Source organism: Hemiscyllium ocellatum, chromosome 13, assembly GCF_020745735.1.
Source record: "Hemiscyllium ocellatum isolate sHemOce1 chromosome 13, sHemOce1.pat.X.cur, whole genome shotgun sequence".
In the NCBI taxonomy this organism is placed as follows: Eukaryota; Metazoa; Chordata; class Chondrichthyes; order Orectolobiformes; family Hemiscylliidae; genus Hemiscyllium; species Hemiscyllium ocellatum.
In genome coordinates, this window is record NC_083413.1 from 91,210,796 (window position 1) to 91,228,620 (window position 17,825).

Below are 17,825 nucleotides of genomic sequence, written 5' to 3' on the forward strand. Positions count from 1 at the left end.
ATTCTCTTTCTGAGACAGCAGCAGAGGCTGTGTTTGATACATATTTGATTGGAAAGGGTCAGCGGGAATTGGGGCAGGTTTGAAGTCCAGAATACTTTCTGGTTATTCCTCATTATTGTGTCCTTATCTCTGAAAAAAAGTGGTTATTTGATGTTAGGTTAACACTGTTTAAAATAACGGGTGCCACAATGACATAAGGACGTCACTTTCACTTTAGTGTTGTGCTATCTGTTGTGTCCTCATCCTCAGGGAGCAGTGAAGACTTGGTTGTTGAAGATATTCAACACTGAGCTTGACTGATCTTTGCTGGACAGGAGAGTCAATGTTTACTGGGAACAGACAGGAGAAGGACAATCGGATTAGTTATGAGTATTCTGAATGGTGCAGCCAAAAGTCCAACTGCTGCCTCTACCCCATGCGCTGTGCCATCAATCCACCCTTGAGGCTGTTTCAGAGATGTACTGCTGCCCCGACCGCATGTGTTGTTCCCTCAATCCACCCCTCAAAGTGATCACAGAGATAGACTGCTGCCCCTAACCTATCTGTTGTTCTCTCAACACCCCGAGGTTCTTACAGAGATATACTGCTGCCCCTTCTCAATGTGTTGTTTCTTAATCCAGCCCTCGAGGCTGTTGCAGAGATATACTGCTGCACCTACCCCATGTGTTTTCGCTCAATCCACATCTCGATGCTGTTACAAACTAGGGGACCACCCCTTTCAATCAGGCAGGATCGTTATAATGAAGCGGTGGAAGACCATTCTTCCCCTCGAAGGAGTTACACAGTAATAGAGAATGAAGTAACTCAGCTCGTTGAGCACATTACACAGCCCAGGAGGAGACCATTCATACCACCTTAGTTGCTACGCAGGAACGGGGAAGCTGTCGCTAACGGGAAATAGAGAGTCGAGATAAATGTTTATTTTCAGGTTGCAAAGCTGTAACTTGCGTATTGCTGTAGAGATCACTGTGGGATCGTCAATGACAAATAATCTGTATCAAAGAAGGGAACTGAATGGCGCGAAGCTCAATTAGCACATCACCAAGATGATCATTCAAGATGTCGTCAAATGGAGGTACTGAGTCTGCAATGTGATACAGACAGGGAAGGTTCGTGAGCAAACCTTCAGCAGAAAGAACATAAGGTAAGTTGTCTATTGTGGCAGGAAGGATAAAACAATGGCGAACAATTTAAATGGAGAGAGATTGCAAAACTCTGTGATACAGGCCATTTCCATGTTCCTGGGACGTGAACATATGAAGTCAGTCTGCAGATGCAGCAAGTGATTTGGAAAGTAAGTGAAATTATGTTGTTTCTGGCAAAGGTTATCACGTTTAATGAGGAATGTTTTACTGCATCGGAATGGGGCATTGCTGAGACCACATCGGATACACTGTGTGCAGTTTTGATCGCCTAAACTTAAAAACAATATATATAAGTCTTTCAGGAGATTTTCATAGATGTTTCCCTTCACACATTCCTGGAAGGAAGGCCTTTTGTTATGGGCTTATTAGTTTTGATCTGAGATGAGAAATCTTCTTGGACCATACATGACCTTCTGAAAGGTGTTTCAGCTGGATGCATGTTTCCTCTTGATAAGGAGTTTAAGTCTAGAGAATAATTTTAAGAATAAGATGCATTGATATCAACACACATATTGTATAGACATCGACCGATATTTACAAATTACACAGACACATATAAACATGTCATCAGATGATAAAGCAGGGACTTTTTCTTCTAACGAAAGGCACTGTGGACAACAACAGGGATGATGCACCTTCATATCGCCCATTATCATTCGTTCCAGAGAATGCTCCAGGAAAGCACACATGGCCCAGTTTGATGTTCCGTTGACATTATTGCATGGTTCAACATAGAGAGGGAGAAAAATGTTCCCTGCCTGAGAAGCAGCAGCTGATTGATCCCTCTCTCATCCTTTTGTCCACTGGATAGCAAAATGTGAGACCATAAAATCCCTGAGTTATATTCACCACTCGTGAAGGATTCCTAGTGAGGTCTCATTGGAATCTCTTCACTGCTGGAAGCAAAGGGAGTTCAGCCAAATCCAACTGTTCCACAAATAAATCCCATTACCAGCAGCTTATGTGAGCAGAATAATTTCAAAGGCAGAAGAACATTTGGGGCAATTTATCTTTTACCATTTGTTGTGAGTTCAAAAATGACCCAGTCTGAGTCCTATACAATTGGTCATAACACTAAACTGGCTACATTTAAAATTTGTTGTGATCAGTGGACGAGTGGGACTGGAAAAGGACAGTGACCCTCCAACATCTGTCGGAACACAAATGAGAAACTCTTATTGGACTATTCAAGTGGGAATTCCCTTTACCAAACGTTTGTGGGGCCTGGATGTTTGCATTTTTTCAAAGTTGTGCTGCATTCAAACATTTGACAGACAAGTGCATGTAGGAAAATTATATGCAGACAGAAAAGTGCTGCTGAAACCACAATCAGAGCAGCTACGATCTTAGTGCCTTGTGGAGCAGTGACAAAGTACCTAATGACCCATTCCTGCTCCTCAGTCCAATGTTCCTATGTTCAATTCAGCCCCTCAAACCTCCTGCACTGGTGCTGACAAGGGCATCTTGCTCCAAATACCTGGTCCACAGTAACACAGGATCTCATCATTCCCTCCAGGCTGTCACATAGTTTGGTGTCGGTTGGAAAATGTTACTTCAAAACCCAGGCTGGGTTCGAAATTCAACTCTGGTCTCTTTACAGAGTGTCTCCTCTCTGTAACTTGTGCTTCATTTGTTGGTCATGGTATAGACCCAGATTCACTGTGAATTCAGCCCCCAGACCTCACTAAGTGATGACTCATAAAGTACTTTGCTCTCTCTGATTGGAACGTTCAATAACATAACGTGCAGAAAAGTTACAACCATTAACTTTGTAATTACAGAATATGAGAACATAAGGAACAGGATCAGGTAGTTCTGATAAGCAAGACATTGTGTATGATCATGGCCGATCTACTGTTCGTATTAACTCATCTTTAATGTTCAATTCTTCACACCCCCTCGGCTCTCTGACAGGTCAAAACTCCATCTACGGCCGTTTTAAATACGTTCAGTGATGTAGCTCCCCTAGCTCCCGAGACAAGATAATTCCTGACATTCACTACCCTCTGTGAATGGAAAACACTCCTCACACCGACACCGTCACCTATTGATATGAACAAGAGGGGAACACAGGGGCTCAGCAAAGAGTGAATAGCCTTGATATCAAGGCAGTATTTGACTGAGAATGTCATCGGAAGCGCCATCTTAATTGAACTTAATGGAAATCAGATGTTCTCTCCCCTATGGCTGGGGTCTTTCAGAGCACAAAGGAAGATACCTTTGGTTGAGGGCCAAAAATCTTCTCAGTCCCGGAACATCTCTTCAGGAGATCCTCAGAGTAACTTTCTCAGCACAACCATCTTCAGCTGCTTCATCAATGTCTTTCCCCATCATAAGACCGGAGGTGGGGATGGTCCCTGAGGGTTATACAATGTTCAGAACATTTTGTCTCCCATCAGCTCCTGATGCAGTCTGTGTCCGTGATCAGTAAGACCCAGACAGCATTCAGGCTTGTGCTGTTAAAGTGTCGGTAACATTCATGTAACAGTGCTGTCAGACACAGTTAAAGGATGAGCTCATTCAACACCTCAAGCTGGTTACATACAGAAATGTGGAAGCCATTCAGCCCATCGAAACTACTGAACACGAAGAGGGACAGCCCATTCAATACTCCTACTTGTTCCACTGGAAGTGAAGGGGTCTGGTCAGTACATCGAGGATTTGAACAGGATCAGGTAGAGCCCAATCAAACTCATGAACCTGTTCCTTGGGACCTGGAGGAGGCCATTCAGCCCCACGAGATTGTTATACATGAATAGGAGGGTGTCCTTAATGCTCCAATACTTCAAACCAATGGAGCAGGGACTGCACTCATGGATGGCTGTACGAGGTTCCTCTTGCGTTTATTGCCGGTGGAACGTCTGCTACTTTAACGTGGTTTGCTGGCAGTGAGGAGGGAAGCCAGATATTTTGTATCAAGTCTCAAAGAGGCATCTTCCATCTCTGAGTAGACAGACAAATGTTCTCCATGGACGTCAGAAGATAATGGGAATGGTTAACTGTTTTAGAATGAAAGCATTATAGCTGCTGTCAGGATTTTGTATAAAGTTATGTTCAGTGTAGGATCACATACGATAAGCACTATATTCAAAGTCGGACCGTCTCTCTCTCTCTCTCTCTCTCTCTCTCTCTCTCTCTCTCTCTCTCTCCCCCTCTCCCTCTCTCTCTATCGATATACGGAGTGCGGGTAGGTGAGGGGAACGTCCTCAGAGTCTCTTGTAACTCGAGTGAAAACAAGCCATGGATTTTATCACCGTATCAATATCTGTTTCGAATATCATGAGAGACTGTACATTCCCCTTAAATTTCAATTCAATCATCTTTTATTCTCTCACAGCGCTAAATATTAATCTTCATTCACCCCTCATTTTACCATCATCCTAGGGATTTGTCTGGTGAAAAACCTTGCACTTTCTCTGTGGCAGGACGATTATTTCTTGTAAAGGAAAAAAAAACTATCCACAATGTTCCAAAGATTGCCTCAACCGCACTCTTAAGGTTGATCACATTAATCCCTTTTCCTCACTGAGACATCTCCGTTTCTTTCCGGTGGTGAAAAATAAAACCTTTCCTTCTCGCGACTGACGAGGAATTTAAAAGCTCCTTACATCCATGTCTGAGCATCAACAAAGCCAACACCAGAGGTGCTGCGGGAGATGAACATCACGCTCAGGAAATGACTAAGAAAGATTGAAATAAGGAATGGTCACCCACCTGAATGGAAATGAGCTGTAGAAATATGGGAAACAGGCAGACGAAGGGAGCTATCTTCCCTTTTGTTCTTCCCTCATCGGTCAGGCAGCATGTTCTGCCTATCTTGAACTGAGTGGCTGGTTCAGCTGTTCCACAGGACAGTAAATAGTAAAACACATTGCTGTGGGTTGACAGTCACACAGAGAGCTGATCAGGGAAGGATGACTCATTGCCTTCTCTAAAGGACATGAAGCAAGCAGATGGGCTTTTTACACTTAATGATAATGGATTCACTTCAATGCCAGCAATTTCCTTCATATTAACAGATTATTATTCTGTGGCTCTAGATCATGAGTCAATGACTTGACACCATGCATTATCTTCCCGTCAGAGAGTTTCTGTTCAGAGAACAAGTTAAACATTTTAAGTGCAATTACGTTGTGATGTTTTTAGAAGGGACTTGAAACAGTTGATTCCGGATTTATCAGAGGGTCAAAAGATGGTTTACTCAGAAGGTGCACTGTGCCTGAGGAGGAGACTGGAATATCATGATGGGGGTATTGGAGAGAATATGGAGATATCGACCTGTGCAGGGCTAGAAGGATTATGGCGTTTTAGAGTTCATTCTCGCAATTTTGTGAGTAACTTGAAAGTTGGTTATTGGCTCATTATAATTTCTAAAGAATGGAATGTTTGTTTGGAGCTGAAGACGTAGACTTCCACCTTTCCTAATTTTAATAAAATGAGCAACAATTCAGTTTAACCTGCTTTAATAGACTTACCAGGAACACCAACTATAGCGAGGATGGGACAGTAACCAGCTTGAATAACAATCAGTACATCATAGATCCATCATGCTAATGATATCCAAGGTTGGGAAAGAAGTAAAGACGGTAGTTTAAACTCCTGTCCATTGTTGAAACACTCCAGTTTAAAGTTGTCAAATTGTGATCCATTGTTGGCACATTCCAGTCTAATGTTGCCAGATTCGCATCCGTTGTTGCAGCATTCCAGTCTAATGTTCTCAAATTCTGATCAATTGTTGGATCATTCCAGACTAACGGTCACAGATTATTTTCTTTGCTCCTCCTCTCTCTGTTAGTGATTCCTGTTAGTGCTGTGAGTGATGCTCCCATTCATACTATGGGATAACACATTGAACTGTGTCTCTCAGCAATAGAAAAGCAAACCCTCCAGTGACACATTTAGGATCCAAGGAGACTGACATTAATCACAGTCAGTGAGCAAATATCTCCAACAAGCACCTTTCAATTCAATACTGTTTTATTAAAATTCAAAATAATGAATGAAATTTACACATACTGGATTAGATATGTGAGGGTGATTGAAGGAACGAATGTTGGGGCTTGTAGATCAACTGAGTGTAACCATGCAATCTGCATGTAATATGGAAGAAATGCTTTAGCTTTGTTGGAACATAAATATGCTTCGCTGCTCAGTAATTACAATATCAGTAAAACATTGAGAGAACATTTACAGTCCATGACTGACAAGAAAATGTGTCTCAAAGAGCGTGGGATTATAACAGATAGACGGTATGGATATGTTAAAAGAGAATTGTACCTAAGAGACAATGGGGACTGCAGATGCTGGAGAACTCAGTGTAGATAAAGTGTGGTGGCGGAAAAGGCACAACACTTCAGGCAGCATCCATGGAGCAAGAGAGTCAACATTTCACGCAGGACCCTTCTTCAGGACTGGGGAGGGGGAAGGGGGCTAAAGACAAATCGGTGGTAGGAGTGAGGCTGAGGGAAAGGTAGACAATAGGTGAATGAAGATGGGAGGTGATAGTGATAGGTGGGGGGGGAGTACAGAGACGATCTGTAGGTCACCTCGAGAGGGCGGACCTGAGTCAGAGGGCTGGATCTGGGATCTGGGTTGGGGAGGGAAGATTTGCAAATTAATGATCCAATGTTCATGCCGTGTGTTTGCTGGCTCCTGAGGCAGACGATGAGGAGTTCCTGGTAACATCCTGCTAAATCTCTTCTGAGCCTTCTCCAGCTTAATAATATCGTTCCAATAACAGAACTGCACAGAGTACTGCCGAAGAGGCTTTACCAATTGCCAGCGCGATCCCAGCAAGATTTCCCAACTTCTAAAATCAATGGTCTGAGCAATAAAGCCACCTCGAGACGTCAGTCTCTCTATGTGCTGCAAAGAATTATACCTGTGCCCCTGGCTCCCTCTTTTCTACAGCACTATCACTGCACTACCATTAATTGTATAAACCCTCCCCTTGTTTGTTTTACCAAAATGCAATGCCTGACATTTATCCAAGTTAAAATCCATCTGCCACACCTCAGCCCAGTGAGTGATATTACTATCCCCTCCCCACCCCTTCAGAATTAAAAGACTCTCCCTCTCCATGAAGCCTACAAACACCAGCCTTGACTTTCCCAAAGACACAGAATTTGGTTTGCCTTGTGCAGGCAGAGGAAAGAGTGGGTAAGGAGAGTCTGGAAAGGAAATAGTTGCCTAGCATCAATGAATAACTTTAGGAAGAGGGATGCAACATGTTATAAGTTGGAAACAGTGACCGATGTTTGTTGTGCTGTTTCGTCATGTATGGTGTTCAGTATTGGGATTGTTTCGAGATACTTCAAAGTGCAGAGTGTGTTTACAGGATTTCTTTACCAAATATTGCAGGTTATAGATAATAGCCATTTAAGCTGGAAATCGTAGCCCAGCAATTAAAGATGTTCATAGTTTATCTCAATGACAAAGCACATGATCGCAACATCCTACAGTTGAGGCTAATATCTTTTATTTGTTTAACAATGAGAACTGCTGCTAGTGGCTTTCAGTAATGCTAATCAGAATTTAATAAATCCATCCAGAGCTGAAACCTGACACTGAAAATATGACCCAAATTCTGAGCATGGTTTAAGTCTTATGTAGTGGATATCACCTCTGTTTTTGTGCCAGAGTTCTGGTTTCGATTCCAGTCCATGAACTTGTGGCAGTGTCACAATCTCTGGAACAGATGATCTGGATTCAAGTTCTGCCTGTTGTGGCGGTATGTCACAGCATGTCAGAACAGGCTGATGAACACACAGGGGAATCATGTTGCAGCTTGAGAGGCTACTGCTGAGTGGTTGTAGTGTCCCTACCTCTGAGCCTAAAGGTCGAAGATCAAATACCGCAGAGATGTTTAACCCTATGTCAGAGCTTAGATTAGATTTTCTACAGTGTAGAAACTGGTCCTTCAGCTCAACAAATTCACACTGACCCTCCCAGGAGCAACCCACCCAGATCCATTTCCCTCTGATTAATGCACCAGCTCTATGGACAATTTAGCATGGCCAATCCACCTGACCTGGATTGTGGGAGGAAACCAGAGCACCGAGAAGAGGCCCACGCAGACCCAGCGAGTTTGTGCAAACTCCACACAGGCAGTCACCCAAGGCTGAAAAACGTTGATTAAAGTGGTTTTAGAATTGTGACTTGATGGAGACGGAAAAGATGTCAGTATTTAATTTCAGAATTTTGGCCAGTGATAACTGAAAACATAGCCATTCGTGTTGACTGGAATTGCATCTGCACTTTCTAGAGGTTTATACAATCATGGGAAGAATGAATAGTCAAGGTCTATTTTCCAGGGTAGGGGAGTCCAAAACTACTGGGCATAGGTTTAAGATGGGAAGAGAAAGATTAAGAGGGACCTAAATGTCAACTTTAACACGCAGAGGGTGGTGCGAGGACGGAATGAACTGCCAGAGGAAGTGCAGGAGGATGGTACAAGTACAACATTTAAAAGGCATGGGTGTATTAATAGGAAGCGTTAAGGGGGATATGGGACAAATGTTGGAAAATGTGATGAGATTAATTTCTTAGACTATTAATCATTATACAAACCCCATCCAATATACAACCAATCCTGACGTAATATTTAAATTTGCTAATCACGCTTTCTGTAATTCTCATCTAAATCATTAGTACAACTGAAACAAAAACGTAGATCCAATACATTTTCCTGTGCTTCACGGCTGGTCCCATGTTTCCAGTTCGAGAAACAATCCTTCACGAGCACCCTATCTCCAGCCATTAAACAGGTGTATAAACAGAAACACGCGCACACAACCCTCCACCAACACCCTGTATCCTGCCATTAAACAGTTACACACAGAAACACACACACAACCCACCAGCACAACTCTGTCTCTTGCCATTAAAAACTTTTACAGAGAAACACAGACACACAAACCTCCAGCACCACTCAGTCTCTTGCCATTAAGCAGATATGCTCAGAAACAAACGCACAAATCTCCATCACCACCCTGTCTCTTGCCAGTATACAGATGTATACAGAAACGCACACACACCCTCCTCCACCACTCTGTCTTCTGTCATTAAACAGATATATACAGAAACACCTACACACGAACCCAACCCTCCACCACTACCCTAGTCTTCTGCAATTATATAGATATGCACAGAAACACGCAAATGCAGCCCTCCACCACTACCCGTCTCCTGCCATTAAACAGGTACATACAGAAGCACACAGATACAACTCTGCTCCACCATCCTGTCTCCTGCCATTAAACAGATCAACACAGAAACACACACACAACCCTCAACCATTATCCTGTCTCTTGTCATTAAGCAGATATACACAGAAACACGCACACAAGCCTCCACCACCACTCTGTCTCCTGCTATTAAACAGATATACAGAGAAACACACACACCAACACCCTCCTGTCTCCTGCTATTAAATAGTTATACACAGAAACACGCACAGAAAACCTACCACCACCGCCCTGTCTACTATCATTAAGCAGATATATACAGAAACAAACACACAACCCACCACGACCACACTCGCTCCTGCCATTAAACAGATACGCACAGAAACACACACGCACAGCCCTCCATGTCCACCTTTTGCACTGTCATTATGCAGGTAGACACAAACACACACACACACACACACACACACACACACACACGCACACAGAGCCATATTGGGGCACAGACAGGGTAATGTCTTTGATATAGAGAGATCATTTTTGATTAAAACATGGATCAAGAGTTACAGCGGGAAGGGGGGAATTGTTTTGAGAAACATATCAGGATGGAGCGAACAGCAAAACAGACTTGATGGGCCAAATGACTTTATTTCAATTTCCTATGCTGTGTGGCCTTAAGACGGCAGGAATATTTTCCCAAGTGTGCAATGGAGGCTGAGTTTGATAAATAAATTACTGAACAGTCAATTGGACTGTGGGATAGGTTTGAGGGGCTGCAAGGTCCAGCAATTTCTGTATTTATTTAAGATTAAGACACATTCATTTTAACACACTTATTGTGAAGACATTAAACGTTTTATTGTTATATTACACAGGCACATATAGTCACATCTACAAATCAAGTAGACCCAATTGTTGTTAATGAAGTGATTCTACGCATGACAGCCTCATTGATGTGCCTGCATGGAGCAGGGAATGTGATGGCGTCATATAGTTCAGACAATATTCAAGGAGAGCTCACATGGTACAGTGTGGGGTCTGATAACATCACTGATTCAACTCAGAGAAAGAAAAATGTAACCTACCTGAGAAGGAACAGTCTATTGTTCCCTTACGTTTTTCCTGTCCCTCATCACAAGAATGTTGGAGAGCTAAAACAAAAGCCTAGTCGGTTTTACCACTCATGGAGGATTCCTGATGAGAATCTCCCCACTGCTTGAAACAAAGGGAATTCAGACAAATCCAACTGTTCCAGCATGGAATCACATTATCCGAATTTTGTGTGAGCAGACTAACTTCGGAAGTAATTATTCAGACTCGATAGAGAGGGGGACAGACAAGAGATTCTGTGACTGCAAATAGTAATCCGGGATGGTGTGTAGCCTCCCACGTGCCAAGGTCTACGATATCTTCGAGCGGGTGCAAAATGTTCTCAAGTGGGCGGGGAAGATGTCATAAGTCATTGTGCAGTTGGTACAAATGATCTAAGTAGAAGTAGTGATGAGGTCCTGCAGAGTGATTATAGAGAGCTAGGGAAGAGGACAAAAACCAGGAACATGACAGCAGTAATCCCCGTGATACTTCCAGTTCAATGTGCTATTGAGGGTAAGAGCAGGAGGATATAGAAGATGAATGTGTGAGTAAAGAATTGGTGCAGGGGGCAGTGGTTTAAATTTTTAGATCACTAGAATCTTTTGTCGATGACAGGGGTGACCTGTTCAATAAGGATGTGTTATACCTGAACTGGAAGGGGAACAATATTCTGGCAGGCAGATTTGCTAGTGCTACAAGGGAGGAGTTCAAATAGGTTGGCAGTGGTAGTGGTGGTGGTGGGGGGAGGGGGGAGGTGTGGCATCCTCAACAGCAGGGAAAACAAGTGCGAGGATGGAAGGAAATGCAGTAATGATAAACAGTAAAGTGAAGAGATAGGTTAGGTTGGAACACGGCACGGAGCAAGGAATGCCTGTTGGATTAAATTGCATCTGTTTCAATGCAAGAAGAATTGCATTGAACTCTGGAGTGGATTGGTACATGAGACTGGGATATTATAGCCATTACAGAAACACGGTTAACAGAGGGCCAGGACTGGCAGCTGAAGGTGGGACAGAGATAGTAGAAGGAGGGAAGGGGGAGTGGCATTTCTGATTAAGGCGAGAATCATAGCAGTGATCAGAGATAAAATAACTGACGTATCATCCAGGGAGGCTTTGTGGGTGAACTTAAGAAATAAGAAGGGATTGGTGACATTATCAGGCTTGCAATGTAGTCTCCCGAATAGTAAGCAGGAATTAAAGGAACAAAAGTACGAAGAGAGATTGGGGAGACTTGCGGAACCAATAGGATTGTCATGTTGGGAGATTTTAATTTTCCTAACATACACTGGGACAGACTTAAAACTAAGGGCTTTGACGGGGTGAATCTATTAAGTATGTTCAGGTAAGTTTACTCAAGCAGTATGGAGAGAAGCCTACTCAGGAAGGGGCAAAACTTGACCTACTCTTGGGACATAGAGCAGAACAGGCGGCTGAGGTGATAGTGGGGGAGCACTTTGGAACCAGTGCTAATAGTTGTATTCATTTTAAAATAGCTATGGAGAGGGACAAAATTGGTCAGCAGGTTCAAGTTCAAACTTAGGGCAAGATGAATTTTGATGGAATCAGATATGAGCTTACAGGGGTTGATTGGAACCAAATGGACCTCTAGCAAATGGGAGGCCTTTAAAAGTGAGGTAGATAGAGTTAAAGGTCTCCACGTTCCTGTAAAGGTAAAGGGCAAGGTTCATTGGAAAAGGGAACCCTGGATGACAAGTGATACTGAGGCATGGCTCAGCTTAAGGCAGATGGTATCAAGGGATTCCCTGGAGGTATACAGGGGATACAGGAGTTTACCGAAGAAGGAGAAAATCATGGTGAATCCAAAGAGGTTATTTAAATATATTAAGTAAAGGAGAATCACTGCAGTGAGAATATGACCCCTCAAAGACCAAAATGGACAGGTGTATGTGCAACTGCAGGAGATGAGCAAGGTTCTCAATTAATATTTCTCCTATGTGTTTACGATGGTGAAAGACATGAAGACTTGGGAGCTTGAAAGGTTAATGGTGATATCTTGGGATAGTCCATATCATTGTTGGATGTATTAGAATGTGTGCATGTGGATCTATCTCCTGGTTCTGACCAGATGTATCAAGAATAAGGCAGGAGGCTAAAGATGAAACTACGGGGACCACTGGCTGATATTTTTACATCATCGTTAATTACAGGTGAGGTCCCAGAAGACTGGAGGGTAGTGAATGTTGTGTCCTTATTCAAGGAGAGAAGCCAAGAAAAACCTGGGAACTATAGAGCAGTAAGCCTAACGTAAGTGTGCGAGTGAGGGAAGTTTTCAGAATTTGCAGCAGGACGTCGATTAGCTGGGGAAGTGGGCAGAGAAATAGGGAAAAGGAGTTTAACATAGATAAGTGTGATGTCTTGTATTTTGGAAAGTCAAAGCAAGGTGAGAATTTCATGGTGAATGACAGGGACTTAAGGGGTGTACTGGAACAGAGGGTCTTTGGAATTCAGGTGCATGGTTCTCTGAAATGGAGTCACCGGTAGGGAGGGCAGTGAACAAGGGTTTTGGCACATTGGCCTTCATCAGTCAGGGCATGAGTTTAGAATTTGGGAAGTTATGCTGTAGTTATACCTAGTGTTGGTGAGGCCGCACTTGTAGTGTTGTGTTCCGTTTTGGTCACAATGCTCTCGGAAAGATGTTGTTAAACTGGAAAGAACACAGACAAAATTTACAAGGGTGTTGCCAGGACCCAATCATCTGAGTTACAGGGAGAGGTTGGACAAGCTAGGATATTTATGTTCAGAGCATAGGAGACTGAGGGGGAGGGGATCCTTGAAAGGGGTGGCACAGTGGCTCAGTGGTTAGCACTGCTGCCTCACAGCACCAGGGACCCGAGCCTTGCACATATGGCTGTGTCGAATTTGAACATTCTCCCGATGTCTGCATGGATTTCCTCCGGTGCTTCAGTTTCCTCCCAGAGTCCAAAGATGTACAGGTCGGGTGAATTGGCCATGCTAAGTTGCCCATAGTGATCGTTGCGGGAGTCACGGGTAAATATAGACAAGGGGAATCAGTCTGGGTGGGTGACTGTTCGGAGGGTCGTGGTGGACTTGTTGGCCAAAGGACCTGTTTCCGTACGCTAGGGAATCTAATCTAATCTGAACTGTACAAGATCAAGAGAAGCATGGATATGGTGAATGGACACAGCCTTTTTTGCCAGAGTTGGGGAATTTAGGACGAGATAGCATCAATTCAAGGTTAGAGGGGAAAATATAAAAGGGTACAAGAGGGCCAGCATTTTTACACAGAGAACGGAATGACCTGCCAATGGAAGTGGTTGATGCATTTACATTAACGATATTTAAAAGGCACTTAGACAAGTACATGGATAGGAACGATTCAGAAGCATATTTGGCAAGTGCAGGGAAATGGGGTTTGAGTAGATGGACATTGGGTCAGTATGGACCAGTTTGAACCAAACGGCCTGTATTCATGCTGTAGGACTCTATGACTCTATAAGTTGAAGAACATTTATGCCAAACGCTCATTTTTTCCTTTTATCGTGGGTTTGAATAGTACTGGCACAAAGTTCTTTCAATTTAACGTTGCAGAGATATTGCTTTTCAGTTTGTTATTAAACGTGTGTGTGTGTGTGTGTGTGTGTGTGTGTGTGTGTGTGTGTGTGTGTGTGTGTGTGTGTGTGTGTGTGTGTGTGTGTGTGTGTGTGTGTGTGTGTGTGAAATATCAATATACATATTTGCTATATCCTCTCATCATTCTTTTTTCCACCATAGCTTGAGTAAGATTGTTTTGCTCATAAACGTGTTGTTTTAGCAGATTAGAGAAATCTGCCTGACTTGTTTCTAACACTGACTCTGACACCCTCTGAGAACTATATCCTTGGCCATATAACCAGCTTAGTTATATTTAAATGTATTTGTGACCAATGGAGGAGAGGAACTAGAAAAGGGAAGAGTGATCCAAAAACACAGGGAATAATAGATTCAGTGAGCCAAACATCAGTGTAGGGATGCTTGTTGGAAGGTATTCTGAGGGATAGGATTTACATGCATTTAGAAAGACAAGGGCTGATTAAGGATAGTCAACATGGATTTGTGCGATGGAAATCATGCCTCATTAATGTGATTGAGTATTTTGAAGAGGTGACAATGATTGTCAAAGGCACTGTGATGTACACTGTCAACAAAAACTTCAACGAGGCATTGACCGAGGTTCCTCATCGTAGATCGATTACTAAGGTTAGATCACATGGAATCCATGGAAAGCTGACAAGTTGGATATAAAATTGGATTGAAGGTAATGGATATTTTTTCCAGACAATGGTCACTTGTGGCCAGTGTTGTGCTAAAAGACTCAGTGCTGACCTCACCATTTTTTTGAATCGTGTATGTAAGTGACTTGGATGTGAATATCGGCGGGACGGGTCGTAAGTTTACAGATAACATCAACTAAATGGTGCAGTGGACAGTGAACGAGATGAGTAGAACGGCATCCTTGACTATCAAAGGGCCCAGGACTGACAGATGGATTTTTTAATTTAGATATTTGTGAGGTTTTGCGTTTTGCTAAGTTAAAGCAGGGTAGTGCGCTGGAGAATGCTGCTGAACAAAGAAATCCATGGGTGCAGGTTCATACTTCCTTGAAAGTGGAATTGCAGGTGGACAGGGTGTTGAAGAACACGGTTGGAATGCTTGCCCTTAATCGGTCGAACACTGAGTATAGGAGTTGACGTGGCATGTTGCGCCTGTAGAAGACGCTAGTGAGGCCACGTTAAGAATACTGCACACAATTCCATTGGCTCTGCTGGTGGGAGGAGTATGAGACGGCGCAGTAAATGTTTATAAGTATTTTCTGGTACTGGAGGGTTTGAGCTTCATGGCGAGGATGAATAGGTTGAGATATTTTTTCCCCTGGATGAACAGAAGCTGAGGGGTGGCAGAAAAGTGGTTTATAAAATCACGAGGAAAATGGATAGTCTGAATGGCCAAGGTCTTTTTCCCCAAGGTAGGGAGGCTCGAAAATTAGACTGCATAGGTTGAAGGTGAGAGGGGAATGATATAGAGTGTGCCTTAGGGGTAACATTTTCACGCAGAATGTGGAGCAGTTGCGGAAAGTTCTGTCAGAGAAAATGGTGAAAGCGAGTACAATTACACATGTAAAATATATTGGAATAGGAGCATAAATAAGAACGATTCAAAGGGATATGGGTCAAATGGTGGCAAATGGGACGAGATCAGATTGCGAAACCTGGTTGGCGTGGGCAAGCCGGGATAAAGGATTTGTAATCAAGCTGAATGACTCTCTGATTCTGTAAGAGGGGTGAGGAAAAATTCTAAAAAGCGCCTTTCGAGTGGGAATTTTCTTCCCCAGAAGTTTGAGGTGCCTCTTTGTTTACATTTATTCAAAGCTGAGTTAGTAGAGAAGTGATAATAGGATAGAGACAGGAAAGTGGGGCTGAGACCACAACCTGATCAGCCACAATCTTCATGCCTGGTGGAGAAGGCTCAAAGTGTCTAATTACCCACTCCAGCTCTCCAATCCCATGTTTCTATATTCCATTCAATCCCTCAAAGCTGTTAGACAGAAGCAGTTAGAGAGGCCACTTACTGCTATCACCAGGTGCACAGGAACAGACGAGACCATTCTGCCCCTCAAGACTGTCACACACGGTTTGAGGTGATTTGGAAAATGTAATTGGAAAACCCAGGCTCATCTCTCTTCACATAGCTTCCCCTCCCTGCAACTTGGGCTTCATTTGTTGATCATGTTGTAGACCCAGATTCACTGTGAATACAACCCCCATACCTCACCCAGAGATTGCTCACAAAATCCTCTGCTCTCTCTGACATTCACTACCCTCAGTTTGAAGAAAACATTCTCTGCTTCGACACCATGACTTATTAATATGAACAAAAGAGGAAACACTGGGACTCAGGTAATAGGGACTGGACCTGAACACAAGACAGTATTTGACTGAGGATGACATCAAGGAGTCTGAGCAAAATCACACTTAATGAGAATTGATTGTGATCGCTCCACTTTTTGGAGTCATTCACAGCAGAAGGGAAGATGATTATCATTGGTGGACATCACTCATCTCAGCCATGGGACGCAACTGTAGAGATCCTCAAGGTAGCTCCCTCAGCTCAGGGTGCCCCAGTTGGTCATAAAATAATCCCTACGGTGCGAAAGAAGGCCATTCAGCCCATTGAGTCCAAACTGAGCAGAAGTGGGGATATTTACTGAAGTTTACATAACATTCAGAACAAGTTGTCCCTCTTCAGCTCTTGAAGCAGTCAGTGTCCAAGTGCTACAAGAACCCGACAACACTCAATATCGTGCTGTTAAAGTCTGAGTAACATTTACGTAACAACACTATACATTTCTACAGTAAATGGTGAAGCTCATTCAGCTCCTCAATCTGGGTTCACAACCATATGGGGAAGTCATTCGCCCATCAAACTATTACAAGATGTATGATAGTTTATTCAGTCCCTCCTGCCTATTACACAGGGAGAGAAGGAATCTGCTCACTCCCATGCATCATTTACACGGGATCAGAAAGAGATTATTTCACACCTAGAGTCACTTACAAAGGAACAGGAAAAGGTCGTTCAGTTTCTCAAGTCACTAATACAGGAACAGGAAGGTGTCAGAGATGCTCCAACATCACAAACAAATGAAAGGACTGCACGGATAGACTGCTCTGACCTAGTCCACATGGTTTAATTACTCATATACATATGTGCTACTTTAACATGGATTTCTGGCAGTGGGAATGAAAGCAAGTTTTTTAAACATTCTCCAAGGTGTCTTCCCTCTTCAATAAAGCAAACCCATTGTCTCCATGGAGGTCAGTCGCTGATGAGGAATGGTTAACTGTTTCAGAATGAAGTTATTGTGGCTGCTGACAGGATTGTGTACAAAGTGACATTCAATGCAATGTCACACAGTAACTACGCACTAAAATATTCAGAATTCATTCTGAGCCTGTACCTCTCTGAAAAACAACATGGGGGCTCTACACAAGCACTTCAACTATCGGGAATCAAACATCCCAATAAAAGTATGAAGTTTTCACCCTATTCAGCTGTTTGGGACATCATGAGTATCCATCCATAACCATCAAGTTTGTACTTTGTTATTCTCTCATAGTGCTACAGATTAAACACATAGTTCCTGCACTCTCTGCTGACGGTACCATCATGCAAGGGTTTAGTCTAGTGGAAGTCCTTTGCACCCTCTCGGTGACAAAGTGATCATTATTTATAAAACAGACCAAATGTGTACACAATGCGCCACATACTCTCTCAAAAAACACGAGCATGTACTACCTCTGATACTTCAATCATTTTGTATGAAGAGCAACATATAATTTACTTCCCGCCCTGTAAGAATTCAGTTAGTGACTTATGACCAA